Here is a 13,521-nt window from a genome sequence, read left to right as displayed (position 1 = left end):
AAAATATCTAATGGCTCCCCTGAGGTAAGAGGAATTTTCCTAAAAGACAATTTTTGTAAAAGAAAATATAAAACCTTCTTTGCATTTAATCCTCTTATCCTCAGGGTGAAGTTCAAAGTCCCCAAGGAGGCTCCCAAATCTGTTTCTCCCAAATCTGTTTATCTTCATCCCATCACTCAACTGGTCTCCATCAGCTTCTACCCCAGGACAGCGCCCCCCAACACACACACAGACACACACACAGACACACACACACACACACAGATACACACACAGAGATACACACACACAGTCTCACACACACACACACACACACACACACAGACACACTCAGCACCAAGCAACAGCCCACGTGCCCCTGCCCCAGCTCCTCCAGCTCAGCACGTGTCTGGCTCCCAGGGCGTGTGCAGGCGGTCTCCTCACCCTGCGCACTGCTGGTCACCCTTCAAGTCTCAGTTTCTAGAACACAACCCCAGGACACACTCTCAGCCTGGGTCCTGGTGCCCACATCAGACTCTCGGTGCCACCAGAGGGAGAAGTTGTTTCCCTTCTTAAGGGGCCCAGCTGGTCTGAAAATTAAACTGGCAAAGACACATGAACAGGAGAAAACATTAACCTTTAGGATAAGTTTATCACTTTGCTGTACACCTGAAACTAACACAACACTGTAAATCAACCATCCTCCAATAAAAATATTTTAAAAAATAATACAGAGAGAAATAAAGAAAGAAAAACAAACCGTAAGTCCTACCTGCCACGGGAGCCTCACAAGGAAGGGAGGACCTGAGTGCTGTGTGTCAGGGGTGGCGGCGGGGTGGACGTCGTGGGGCAACCGGGCAGGGGAGGGGTGAGAGGAGGTGGACTGACCAGGGGGGACTCAGCAAGGCCTGTGGGCTGGGAATCTGCTCGCTCGTGTCCTCCGGGCGTCGGGAGGCGGGTACCTCTCCCAGGAGCCTTTTAGGGCCGGTCGCAGGGAAGAAGGGTGGGCGCAGGAGGGGGCCAGGGAGGCCGTCCTGCTTCTGCCGTTTCTGCAAGTCTTTCCGCCTGAAGTATTCAGGATGGCGAGGGGCGTGGCCGTGTTGGCATGCTGAACCGTGAAGCCCATCACTGTCTCCACTTTCCTGTCACAGAGCCGGTCACCCCAGATTCCCCGCATATTTGTTGGGCTGAATGCACCTCTGGGCCTGGAGGGAATCATTTGTAACTTGCGCAGCGCTGTGTCTCCAGCCCTTACAGGGTGTCTGGCACTCGTGCAATAGACACTGAATGAAACGAGGAAGGGAGGGAATTCAAGTCCGTGAAGAACCTTTCAGTGTCAACAGAATCCCACAAAGATCCCACCAGGCCTATTTTAATTATCGCATTGAGTTCTCCTGGATATCCTTCTAAAAACAGGTTGCTTGTTTGGAAAGCCTGTACACTCCTCAGCACCCAAGAAGGGGGAGAGAAAACTTCAGTCCTCTCTGAGTTAAATTTTGCACACTTTCTGAAAATTCTAAAGTAGCAGGATCCCGAACGAGACCATTCCAAGACATGGCAGGCCACCTGGAAGCCGATCTTCGCGCTGTGGGCAGTGCCTCCTGGCCTCTCGCGTCCGGGCGCACACTAAATTTTGACCCCTTTGTAAGGCACCTGGGAGAAGACCCCACGTCTCTCAGCTGGAAGGAAGTCACCTGTGGCCCTGGGCAGCGCCCTGGGGCCAGACGGCCTGAGTGTTTAAATGATTACTCGTGCACAGGCTGTGTGGTCGAGGGCTCTTCTCTGGGAAAACCTTCAGTGGCTCGTACTAACAGACATTGAAACGGTGGCGTCAGTAACCACTGGCTTGAGAGAAGGGAATCACAGGTCTCCAGGGTCCCCCAACGTCACTTACTACGCAAAGCCGACAGCTGGGGGAAAGGTGGGTAAGCTCGCTGGAAGAGAAGAAAGAAATCAAGAAATAGATCCCTTCCGTTTTTCCACGTGTTTCTCTTTTTTTCATTCAGAGTTATTGGAAATAATTACTTATAGTAAAATTCAACTTTTAAAAAAAGTTTTATTGGCGTATAGATGAAAAATTCACCCTTTTTAAGTGTCCAGTTCTATGAGCTTTGACCGAAGAGATACAGTCGTGAAACCACTACCACATTTAAGAGAAAGACAATTTCCGTCACCCCAAACGTCCCCTTCTACCCCCGTGCAGTCGACCACTCCCAGCACGCCCAGCTCTTGGCCCGCAGTAATCTGATTCCAATCGTATAGTTTGGTCTTTCCAGAAGGTCACATAAATGGAATCACACAATATAGAGCCTTTGAGTCAAGCTTCTTTCACTTCACACAATGATTCTGAGGTTCACCCATGTGGTTGCACATATCAGGAGTCCGTTCCTTTTCCCGCAGAGCCGTGTTTTGTTGTGTAGATAAACCTCACTTTATCTCTTCACAGGCTCATGGACAGTTGGGATATTCCAGTCTGGGCCTATGTGGGTAAAGCTGCTACAGACATTGATCTGTGGGTCTTTGTGTGGACATGTTTCCACTCATCCTAGGTGAATACCCGGGACTTGTCTTGATGGTTGAGTGGTCAGCATATGTTTAACTTTGTAAGAAGCTGCCCGGCTGTGTCCCAGAGTGGCTGCTCGCCAACACGTGCGAGGGATCCTGTTGTTCCACATCCTTGTCGACAGTATTGTCAGGGTTTTTGTATAAATTTTTAAGACATTCTCATTGACGTGCAGTGTTATATTCATTTGGCTTTAACTTTAATTTCTCTAATAACTAAAGACTTTGAGCCTCTTTTCATGTGCTTCTTTGTCGTCATAGTTTTTCTTGATCAAGTGTCCAAATCTTTCCCCCTGTCCTGTTTTCATATTTTTGAGTTGTGGGCATTCTTTATACATTCTGATTACTAGGCTGTTTTTTTGTTTGTTTGTTTTAATAAATTTATTTATTTATTTTTGGCTGCATTGGGTCTTTGTTGCTACACGTGGGCTTTCTCTAGTTGCGGCGAGCGGGGGTTACTCTTCATTGCCGTGCGCAGGCTTCTCATTGCAGTGGCTTCTCTTGTTGAGGAGCATGGGCTTTTGGCACGCGGGCTTCAGTAGTTGTGGCACGTGGACTCAGTAGTTGTGGCGCATGAGCTTAGTGGCTCCGTGGCATGTGGGGTCTTCCTGGACCAGGGCTCGAACCCGTGTCCCCTGCATTGGCAGACAGATTCTTAGCCACTGCACTGCCAGGAAAGTCCTTGAAGATCATTAACTTTTGATGACATTTATTCAATTTATCAATTCTTTTCTTCTATAGTTTGCGTTTATTGCATCTTATCTAGGAATGACTCCCTTGTCAAAAGGTCACAAAGATTTTCTCTTATGTTTTCTTTCAGAACTTTTTTTAGTCTTAGGTTTTACATTAAGGTTTATGGTCCACCTCAAGTTAGTTTTTGCATATATATGTGCAAGATATAGGCTGGGGTTTATTTTTCATATAGAGATGCCCAATTAAGCCAGCACCATTTGTTGAAAAGTCTATCTCCTCTATATTGAATTAGCTTGGTATTTTGCCAAAAATCAGTTAACCATATATGGTCTTTTTCTGAACTCTTTTCTGTCCCACTGATCTGTATGACTACCCTTCACCAATGTCACCATGTCTTAGTTACTGTCTTGAGACCAGGTATTACTATCACAAAAGTCCTCCTATCCTTATGTGTTTGAAAGCCAGCATTCACAGACATCTGTCTAGAGGAAAGTACAACAGGGCTACAGACAGGACCTCACCACTGTTACCTGGAGACAGCTCAGAGGAAGGGGTCGTGGGGGAGGCTACAATGGCAGGCATGTGACCGGAAGGCTCTCCAGTCCAACACGGGGGTCTGGCGGTGGGGCTGGTGCACTCTGGGAAGAATGGCCAAGTGTGTCATTCATGTAAACTAGAGAGCTTTGGCCCTGAGAGTCCGGCAGGGAGCACTGCTGTGGTTTGGGCAGGTATCAGAGCAGCACTGTACAGACCACCACACTGTGGTCATAACAGAGGCTTGGCCGTCCACGCCAGAGCCATCGCTGGGCAGATCATACAGCTTCCAACTTTGGCAGAAGCCTTCGGAAGTATAACTACCTCCTCTGGACCGTGGAGCACGTAGGCGTCAGATTTAACAGTCAAACGAAGCTTCAGGGGCACAAACACCTTGACATTCTGATCACTGAAGTCGCTGGGGCTCAAGAAACTACTTTTTTAATGTGGCCCTTTTTGTACCAGACTCTAAAGAAGCGTTAGATCAAACCATTTAAAAGTGTAATTTTTTTCATTCAAAAATGGTAGAATATTGGCAGTTTCATATGTTTCGAATTCATAGGTTATATCAGTTTCGTTAATACACTTTCAAAGGATCTGTTCTGCCATAAATCCACACGAACTTATCATACATGCTTCCTGCCTTGGAAGAGTTCTCTCTTTTCTCCTAACTGATTTTGCTGTCTGTTTTCTTCCTACCAGTTTAAGAAGGCTATTTGATATTTCAGAAACCTTGTACAGCGAATTTTAAAACCAAGCCTCTCCCGATTCCGTCTGTGTTCACAGCATCATTTGTTCTGGGCAGATCCTGTCTTGCTCCTGGGCTCACTGCCCTGTTCTGTACATAGACTTGGGTGATATTATTCCTTTTGATATCTTTGTCGAAAAATTTCAAAAAACACTACAGGATTCCTACAATCAGTCCCTAAGAAGGGCATTTTTTTTCTCTTTCTGTCACCCCTTTAAGAACTCCAACCAGGAGTTAAGAGGGAACTAAGATTTATTCGAATTTACTTACTTTCCTTCCTGACCGCAGATGGCTGGGGTGAGCGTTAAGCAAATGAGCTGAAGATAATAAGCAAAAGGAAGGAAAACTGCTCCAAGGGGACAGCTAATTCACAAGCTGCATAAAGAGCCGACAGGACCTAGATGAACTTGGAGATTTTACTGAGATTCGCCTGCAAATACTTAGAGATGAACTGAATTTTGAATATTTCTCTCAAGAGAAATTAACTTAACTTGCAAAATTGTCACAACTTGTGCTTTAATGAGCAGACAGGGAAGGCGAGTGTATAGGGTTATGGAAGAAAGAGATGAGGCAGTGCACTGGATGGGCCCAGCGCCAGGGGGACACAGGCTAACCACGGCCCCGGAGGAGGACTGCAGCCCGTAGAGCAGCTCCAAGCCCTGGCGTGAGAGAGCGGTGGTCATCCGTCTGCACTCTGGAATGAGACAAACCAGGTCTGCCTGTTTGCTTTTTTGACACATTTTGAGCCTCACCAAGCTTTTGTGTCCTCATCTGTGCACTGGTGATGAGAATAGCACCAGAATTGGAAGATGGCTATGAGAAGCAAATAAGAGAAACCATGTCAAGCGCTCAGCCCGTTGGGATGAGGGGGAAGATGGTGACACAGATGGTCAACTGCGAGATGTGAGCAGCAGTGAGCGTTTTATGGGTGAATCGTTAAAGCCTGGAGGAGAATCCTGGGAGTTTTCATCAGTCTGGTACTGCACTCGTTCACTTATGGGGAGAGAAAGGAAATTAGGTTACTAGGAAAGGACACATTTCAGTCCATAAGAGAAAAAATCAAACATAGACCTGGATTTAGACAGACCGCTGTACACACAGCCCGCCTCCGCTATGTGAGGTGAACAGGGACCAAAAAAAAAATGTATTCCTTTTATGAAAAGATCTCACTTTGGAAAGAGTTAAGAAAATACAGTATTTTATTCATCTGCTCATTTGGAGACAAATTCACACAATGCTGTACAGGTCCACACCAGCTCTCTAGAAAACAGCCAAAGCCATTTGTTAACTTAGATAAGCAATTCTACTTAAGAGACTTTTATCTTAGAGGTATATGGGCACATACACAATTTAAGAGGTGCATGTATAATAATTTAAGCAAAAAGATTGTAAACAATTTATTGTCAATGAAAAAAAATGGGCCAAGTTAAAATCGTATACATTCAGTAAGTTTCAACTCATGCTATAGCAGCAACAGAAGAGAATGAAGAAGGTCTTCATGTCCTGATATACGAATTATCTCCCATACACATTGTTGAGTGAAAATGGCATAAGAATAGACAGAGAGATCAATAGAATAGAATTGAGAGTCCAGAAATAAACCCTTACATTTATGGTCCATTGATTTACAACAAGTGTGTCTAGACGATTCAATGGGGAAAGAACAGTCTATTCAACAAAAGGTGCTGGGACACCTACAAAAGAACGAAATTGGACCCTTGCCTCACACCATATACAGAAATTAACTCAAATGGAACTAAGACCAAAATGTAGGAGCTAAAACTATACAACTCTTAGAGAACAACACAGGCATAAATCTGCATGATTAGTCAATGGTTTCTTAGATATGACACCAAAAGCACAAGCAACCAAAGAAAAAAATAGATAAATTGGACTTCATCAAAATTTAAAACTTTTGTGCTTTAAAACACAACACCAAGAAAGTTAAAAGACAAGCCATAGAATGGTAGAAAATATTTACAAATCATATACCTGATGAAGGCCGAATATCCAGAAGATACAAAGAACTCTTACAACTCAGCAGGGAAATGACAACTCAATTCAAAAATGGGCAAAGGGGGGGACTGTCCCTAGTGGTGCAGTGGTGAAGAATCTGCCTGCCAATGCAGGGGACATGGGTTCGAGCCCTGGTCAGGGAAGATCCCCCATGCCATGGAGCAACTAAGCTCGTGCACCACAACTACTGAGCCAGAGTGTCACAACTATTGAAGCCCAAGCACCTAGATCCCGGGCTCCACAACAAGAGAAGCCACCGCAATGAGAAGCCCGCACACCGCAAGCAGCCCCTGCTTGCCGCAACTAGAGAAAGCCCGCGTGCAGCAACGAAGACCCAACGCAGCCAAAAATTAATTAATTAATTAAATTTTTAAAAAAGGAAATCTCTTTTTAAAAAAAAAAGGGCAAAAGGGGACTTCCCTGGTGGTCCAGTGGATAAGACTCCACACTCCCAGTGCAGGGGGCATGGGTTCAATCCCTGATTGGGGAACTAAGATCTCACATGCCGCAGGGTGCAGCCAATAAATAAATAAATAAAAAACAGTGGCTGTGTAAATCAATCATACTTCAATTTAAAAAAATTTGCTTTTAAAAATGGGCAAAGATCTAAACAGACATTTCTCCAAAGACAATATGCAAATGGCTAACAATAACATGGAAAGAAACTCAATATCATTAGCTCTCAGAGAAATGCAAATCAGACCCATAAGGAGATACCACTTCACACACTAGGATGGCTATTAAAAAAAAAAGACAGACAATAAGTGCTAACAAGGATGGGGAGGATCTCTAACCCTCACACATGGCTGGTGGGAATGACAATGGTGCAGCCACTTTGGAAAAGAGTTTAGCCGTTTTTCAAATAGTTTTGGCAATTTGAGTTTAACTCAAAAAATTAAATATAGAGTTTCCATAAAAGCTAGCAATTCTACTTCTAGGTATATACCCAAAGAATTGAAAAACCTATATCCACAAAAAAATAAACTTGTACATGAATATTCATACTAGCCTTATTCAAAATACCCAAAATGGGGGGGAACAAAACCAAGTGTCAACTGATGAATGAATACAAAAAATTGGTATATCCATTAAACGGAATATTATTTGGCCATAAAAAGGATTGAAGCACTAAAAACAATTATCAAGAAGCTGAGAAAAACAAGGAATGAAGTACTAATTATGCTACACAGTGGATGAAGCTTGAAAGCATTATGCCGTAAAAGCTGTCAGTCACAAAGACCACATATTGTATGATTCGATTCATACTCAATGTCCAGAGTAAGCAAATTCATAAAGACAGAAAGCAGATTAGTGGTTGCCAGAGGAAGGGCAAGGGGATACAGAGTTTATTTCTGGCATAAAGAGAAAGTTCTGGAACTAGATAGTGGTGATGGTTGCTCAACTCTGTGAGTGCACCACTGAACTGTAACCTTTAAAAAGGCGCATTTCATGGTGCATCAATTATACCTCAATAAAGCTGTTACTTAAAAAATGGTTGGACATGAAATAATAGTTTAAAAATATTTTATGTTGGGACTTCCCTGGTGGCGCAGTGGTTAAGAATCCGCCTGCCAGTGCAGGGGACATGGGTTCGAGCCCTGGTCCGGGAAGATCCCACATGCCGTGGAACAACTAAGCCCATGTGCCACAACTACTGAGCCCATGTGCCACAACTACTGAAGCCTGCGCTCTAGAGTCCCTGGGCCACAACTACTGAGCCTGTGCTCTAGAGCCCGCGAGCCACGACTACTGAGCCCACAAGCCACAACTACAGAAGCCTGCATGCCTAGAGCCCGTGCTCTGCAATGAGAGAAGCCACTGCAATGAGAAGCCCACGCACTGCAACAAAGAGTAGCCCCTGCTCGCCACAACTAGAGAAAGCCTATGAGCAGCAACGAAGACCCAACGCAGCCAAAAATAGATAAATAAATTTATAAAGAATATATATTTTTTTAAAGTTAAAATCTTAGGGAAGAAGTGTAATCAAGTATTAGGATAAAGAGAGTGTAAGTGAGCCAAATATTAATCTTTCATACCAGGGAGTTGGTAATGTTGTCTGATGCTACAAATAAAAACTACATGTAAATATGTTGTCTAATGCATGGGGGTACTTTCCAATAGAACTGGAAATGGTAGTTCAAAGCTAGTGAATGGGGGAGATGCAGTATGATTGTGACACTTTGTCTTAAGCCTTTTTGTACTGTGTTATTTGTGACCAGGTGCAAATTTACTTTGACCAAATATTTTTAATTACAACAGAGTGAAGTAGAATTATAATAACAGCATGCAAAGTTTTCCAAGAAATACGGTAAGAAACCAAGTTGCAGGAGAGGGCACATAATATGATGCCTTGGTTTAAAGAAAAAAGGAGGTTAGAAGGAATTATTATATAAATATCTTCGTGAATAACTGGAGATGTTTGAAACATACACAGAACGGCTGGCGGGGACGAGCCTAGGGGAGATACAGGAGAGTGAGTTCCCAGGCCAGGAACGTCCATCTCCACCTTTAAGTTTCTGGACTTTTCTCCACCATGACTGTGCTTATTTTTATCATACTTCAATATTTAAATGGACAATGGAAACAACTCCATTTTAAGTACTTAAAAATTCAGTCTGATTTTCTATTGCCTTAATAAAAAACACTAATTTTCCAGTTAGTCTGAAGAGTAAACTTGAAAATAGCTTGAAGGTAGACCATCGAATCTTCGAAAGGTAGGTCATACTCAGGAAAGAAAGGAAGGCTCTTTTAAGGAGATGGAGAAAAACAGAAGAGCCTCCTTGTCTTTGACCTAAATCAAACTTGAGCTTTGGGCACCTTTCCTCCTGGTTTCTCTCCCTGCACCCAACCTCCAAAATGTACCAAAAACTTGAGTAAAACAAATACTGACAAACAAGGAAGATATCCCCCAAGTAGGGCAAAATACTTAGCCAGCCGATGAATGAGCTAAGGCCAAGCAAACAGCCAGAAGCAGAGGAAGTACAGCCCCTGAGCGAAGAAAGCACAGACTAAGCCAATAAGCTAGAAAACGAAGTAGAAGAAAGTCAACTTCTGTAAGATTTCGATACAGATTTGACAGGCTTGAAAAGGGGACTATTTTTTCGTATTTGATTTCTTATTTGATGTGTGAAAGATGTGACATATACAGTTAGAGTTCAAATTTTAAATAAACATGTGAATTTCTTAATAAAGGGCTTGGAGATTGATAACGATTTCTAGTATTCAACTCAACTAAATAGTTCAGATCAATTAACTATGTCTTCTTGTCACCACTTGATGGCAACATAGTTAACCTACAGGGGCAGTTAGGGCCACGGCAGCACCCAAACTGATCTAGGGCTGTTACAGAGGTGACTTCACGGCTCAAGATACGGTTCAACAGAAATTCACAGGGACAGGAAAATTATTTCAGACCCTCCAAAATGATTGCATATACTGGCTTCTGCTTTCCAAAAGATCAAGCAAGACTCTTTGGCATTCTCAGGAACCAAGGAAGCAAAGGTTGCAGGGTGCATCCAGAAAAATTTTAATTTGTCTAGCTGCCATAATTGAATTTTATTTTTCACAAGCCATATGTAGAGAATCACAACGGAATGCGTTTAAATTAAGTTAAAATGATATCTTTGAAATGTCATGTGCAAAATTAGTTTGTAATACACAATATTCTCTTGGCCTAATGGCGAGTGTATTTGGGATGTTGTGTAGCAAAACAATTTTTCCATTGGAAATGTTTAAGTCTTATTCTCCCCCTAGATTCTCCATGTGGGCAACGCCGTCCAGGATATTTATCTCTTTCTTAGTTTTCATATGGAATCTTCAAGGAAGAACGGAACCTGGAAGACGCAGCCGTGGCAAAGCAAGAGTGATCCTTCTACAGCATTCAGGCGGGATGTCCACCTTCAGTGAAGGTCCTCCATCCCAAGGATAAACCTTCTCATTTTTAACCATTGTATTAGGGTTTTCCAGAGAAACAACCAATAGGAGATGCACATGCGTGCATGTGTGCGTGCGTGTGTGTGTGTGTGTGTGTTTATAAAAAGGCTTATGATAAGGCATCAGGTCACACTATCTATTATGCAAAAGCTGGGGGCCCAGCGGAGCCGCTGGCAGAGTTTGAAGGCCAGGGAGCTGGAGACCTGAGGGCAGGAGGAAACCAACATCCCAGCTCAGCCAGTCGGCAGAGCAAATCCACCCTCCCTCTGCCTTTTGTCCTAGGCAAGCTCTCAGCAGACCGGATGAGGCCTGCCCACGCCAGGCAGGGCCAACTGCAGTGCCCCATCCACTATTTCAAATGCTAATCTCTCCAGAAACACCATCACACACACGCCCAGAAATAATGTTTAACCAGATGTCTGGACATCCATCCCTTGGCTCAGCCAAGCTGACGTATAAAATTAATAATCACAGCCATTTTCTACTCCTTGGATTGTAAGTCAAACTACAAGTAAGGAAAATGAACACCGTTGTTCAGAACTCCCCACATGAGTACTTTGTGTGTTGAAGATTGAAGCTGATGGAGGTTGTGTGCTTCTTAGCTGTGTCCTGCAATAACCTCTACAGGAGAGCAAACAGAGACCCACTTCCCACTAACGCCACAGCCAAGGACAGGCGAGGGCCACCCTAGGCTCAGAATACCTTTAAGTTCTCTTTTGTACTAATGTCAGTAGTTACGGAGCCAGACACCAAGGACCACAGGCCTCAGAGTCACAAAAAGAAGTAGAGCTGAAAGGCCCCAGGGAGCAAGAGAGCACACCCTTCCTTTTCGATGTGAAAACATCCCGGTTCCAGGGAGAATGTCTCCTGTTGCCTCGGATGCAGACCCCACCGCTGGACCAGAGGCCTTCCAGGCATGGGGATTCAGCTCCTTTCACGGTATTAAAAACAAATCCAGGGGAGGCTGAGTAGGGAGCCCCCCGCCGCTGCTCTGGGAATCAGCAGGCAGCGGAGGTGGTGGGACGTGGGCTGCTGGGCCCCCTGCCTGCTTGCTCCCCTTCCCTGATGTCCGCAGGCCCCGGGGAGCGGAGCTTACACGCTGGTCGGGAGGCAAGGAGGCCGAGGGGCGAATGCACCCACACTGAGAAGGCATGAGAAGGGTCGGGTCCAGGGAGGATGAGCTTCCTCCCCAGGGGTCTGCACGAAAAGGAACCAAAGGAAAGAAGAAGCATTGCTCCCCTGTTCCCACGGACACTATGTATTTTTGTCTGTTTCTGAATCATATTAAAGGCAAAGGCTAAGATGGCATGACTAATTCACCATGACCTCCTTCCTTTTCTGGGTGAGTAATACCTAAAATCCCAAACAACCTAATGAGCTGAACACGTGGTTGAATGTGCCAATATAGACTTAATGCTTTAAAATACCCGATTTGGTAGAACATGCCGAGAGAGAAAGTGTTGGAGAATCTACGGTATTGAAACATGCTGGTAATCGGGGCACATCAGCCTGACTGAGGGTTCTGAGAGGCGCCCTTGCTCCATGGCCACGTGGTTCCACCAACCCGCTGGGGTTCCCATGCCCCACCCGGTCCGCACAAAGCCTACGCCTTAGTCAGTAAACAGGGACGGGAGGGGCCCGCAGAATCTCATCAAGTCCAACTTTTGAATTCTCTTGTTAATTTCTTTAAAAGTTAAATTCCAGGGCTTCCCTGGTGGCGCAGTGGTTGAGAATCCGCCTGCCAATGCAGGGGACACGGGTTCGAGTCCCGGTCCGGGAAGATCCCACATGCCGCGGAGCAGCTGGGCCCCCCGTGAGCCACAGCTACTGAGCCTGCGCGTCTGGAGCCTGCGCTCCGCAACGGGAGAGGCCGCGATAGTGAGAGGCCCGCGCACCGCGATGAAGAGTGGCCCCCGCTCGCCGCAACTGGAGAAAGCCCTCGCACAGAAACGAAGATCCAACACAGCCATAAATAAAATAAATAAAAAAAAAAAAAAGTTAAATTCCAGTAGCTTCAACACTGCCTCTAGAGCAAAATGAAATGTATCCTATAAGAAATCCTAGAATGAGAAACTTTAATTTTAGGAACTAGAAGTTATAAAATAAATATTTTCAAAAGAAAAGTGATTAGAGATTTGGTTCAAAAAGAAAGTATAAAAATGGGGGGAATTAATCTTGTGAATGAATTGAACTGCTAAAAGTTACACATAATATCTCAATTATGTCATCTTTCTGCCTATTAATTATGTGTCCATAATCATGTGTCCATACCCCACTCCCAAATTTTATTTTATATTTTTATAATTTGGTTGGGGGGGATCAGAAGACCTGGTTTACTCTAAGCTTCACCCATGACTCTGTATTCCTGGAAGAAAGTCACACGATTAATTCTTCAAATCAACCTTCAAATTTTTCTTCAAGTTAATTCTTCAAATTCTTCAAGTAACCACTAAGGTAATAAGAATGAGGGTCCTCTGTAAAGTGCTGTATAAATGGTTGTTCATAGCAGCTTTAGTACTGAGCACCAAAAGCTGGAAGCAACCAAGATGCCCTGCAGTAGGTGAATGGATAGACTGTGGTCCATCCAGAGAATGGAATATTATTCAGTGATAGAAACAAATGAGCTATCAAGCCATGAAGAGGAAACTTAGATGCACATCACTAAGTGGAAGAAGCCCATCTGCGAAGCCTACATATTGTATGATTTCAACTATGCGACATTCCAGAAAAGGAAACGTGGACAGAGTGAGAAGATCAGTGGTTGCCAAAGTTGGGGCTGGGGGTGGGGTTGGAGGGATGAATAGATGAGAATAGAGGACTTTGAGGGCCATGGGCTGCTACAGCTGGTGACAGCTCATTAGCAACAGTTGTTCAAACTGCTGACAAACTCCATGTTTATGAAGTTCCCAACATTAATTACAAACACCGAACTGAAGACGCAGGGAACACAGAGAATACCAAGCAGGACACACACACACACACACACACACACACACACACACACACACACACACACACACACACCCCTACACTTAGGCATATTATTTTTAAAGGAG

This window comes from Eschrichtius robustus, chromosome 14 (assembly GCF_028021215.1).
Source record: "Eschrichtius robustus isolate mEscRob2 chromosome 14, mEscRob2.pri, whole genome shotgun sequence".
Taxonomy (NCBI): domain Eukaryota; kingdom Metazoa; phylum Chordata; class Mammalia; order Artiodactyla; family Eschrichtiidae; genus Eschrichtius; species Eschrichtius robustus.
This window is presented reverse-complemented; position numbering follows the sequence as displayed.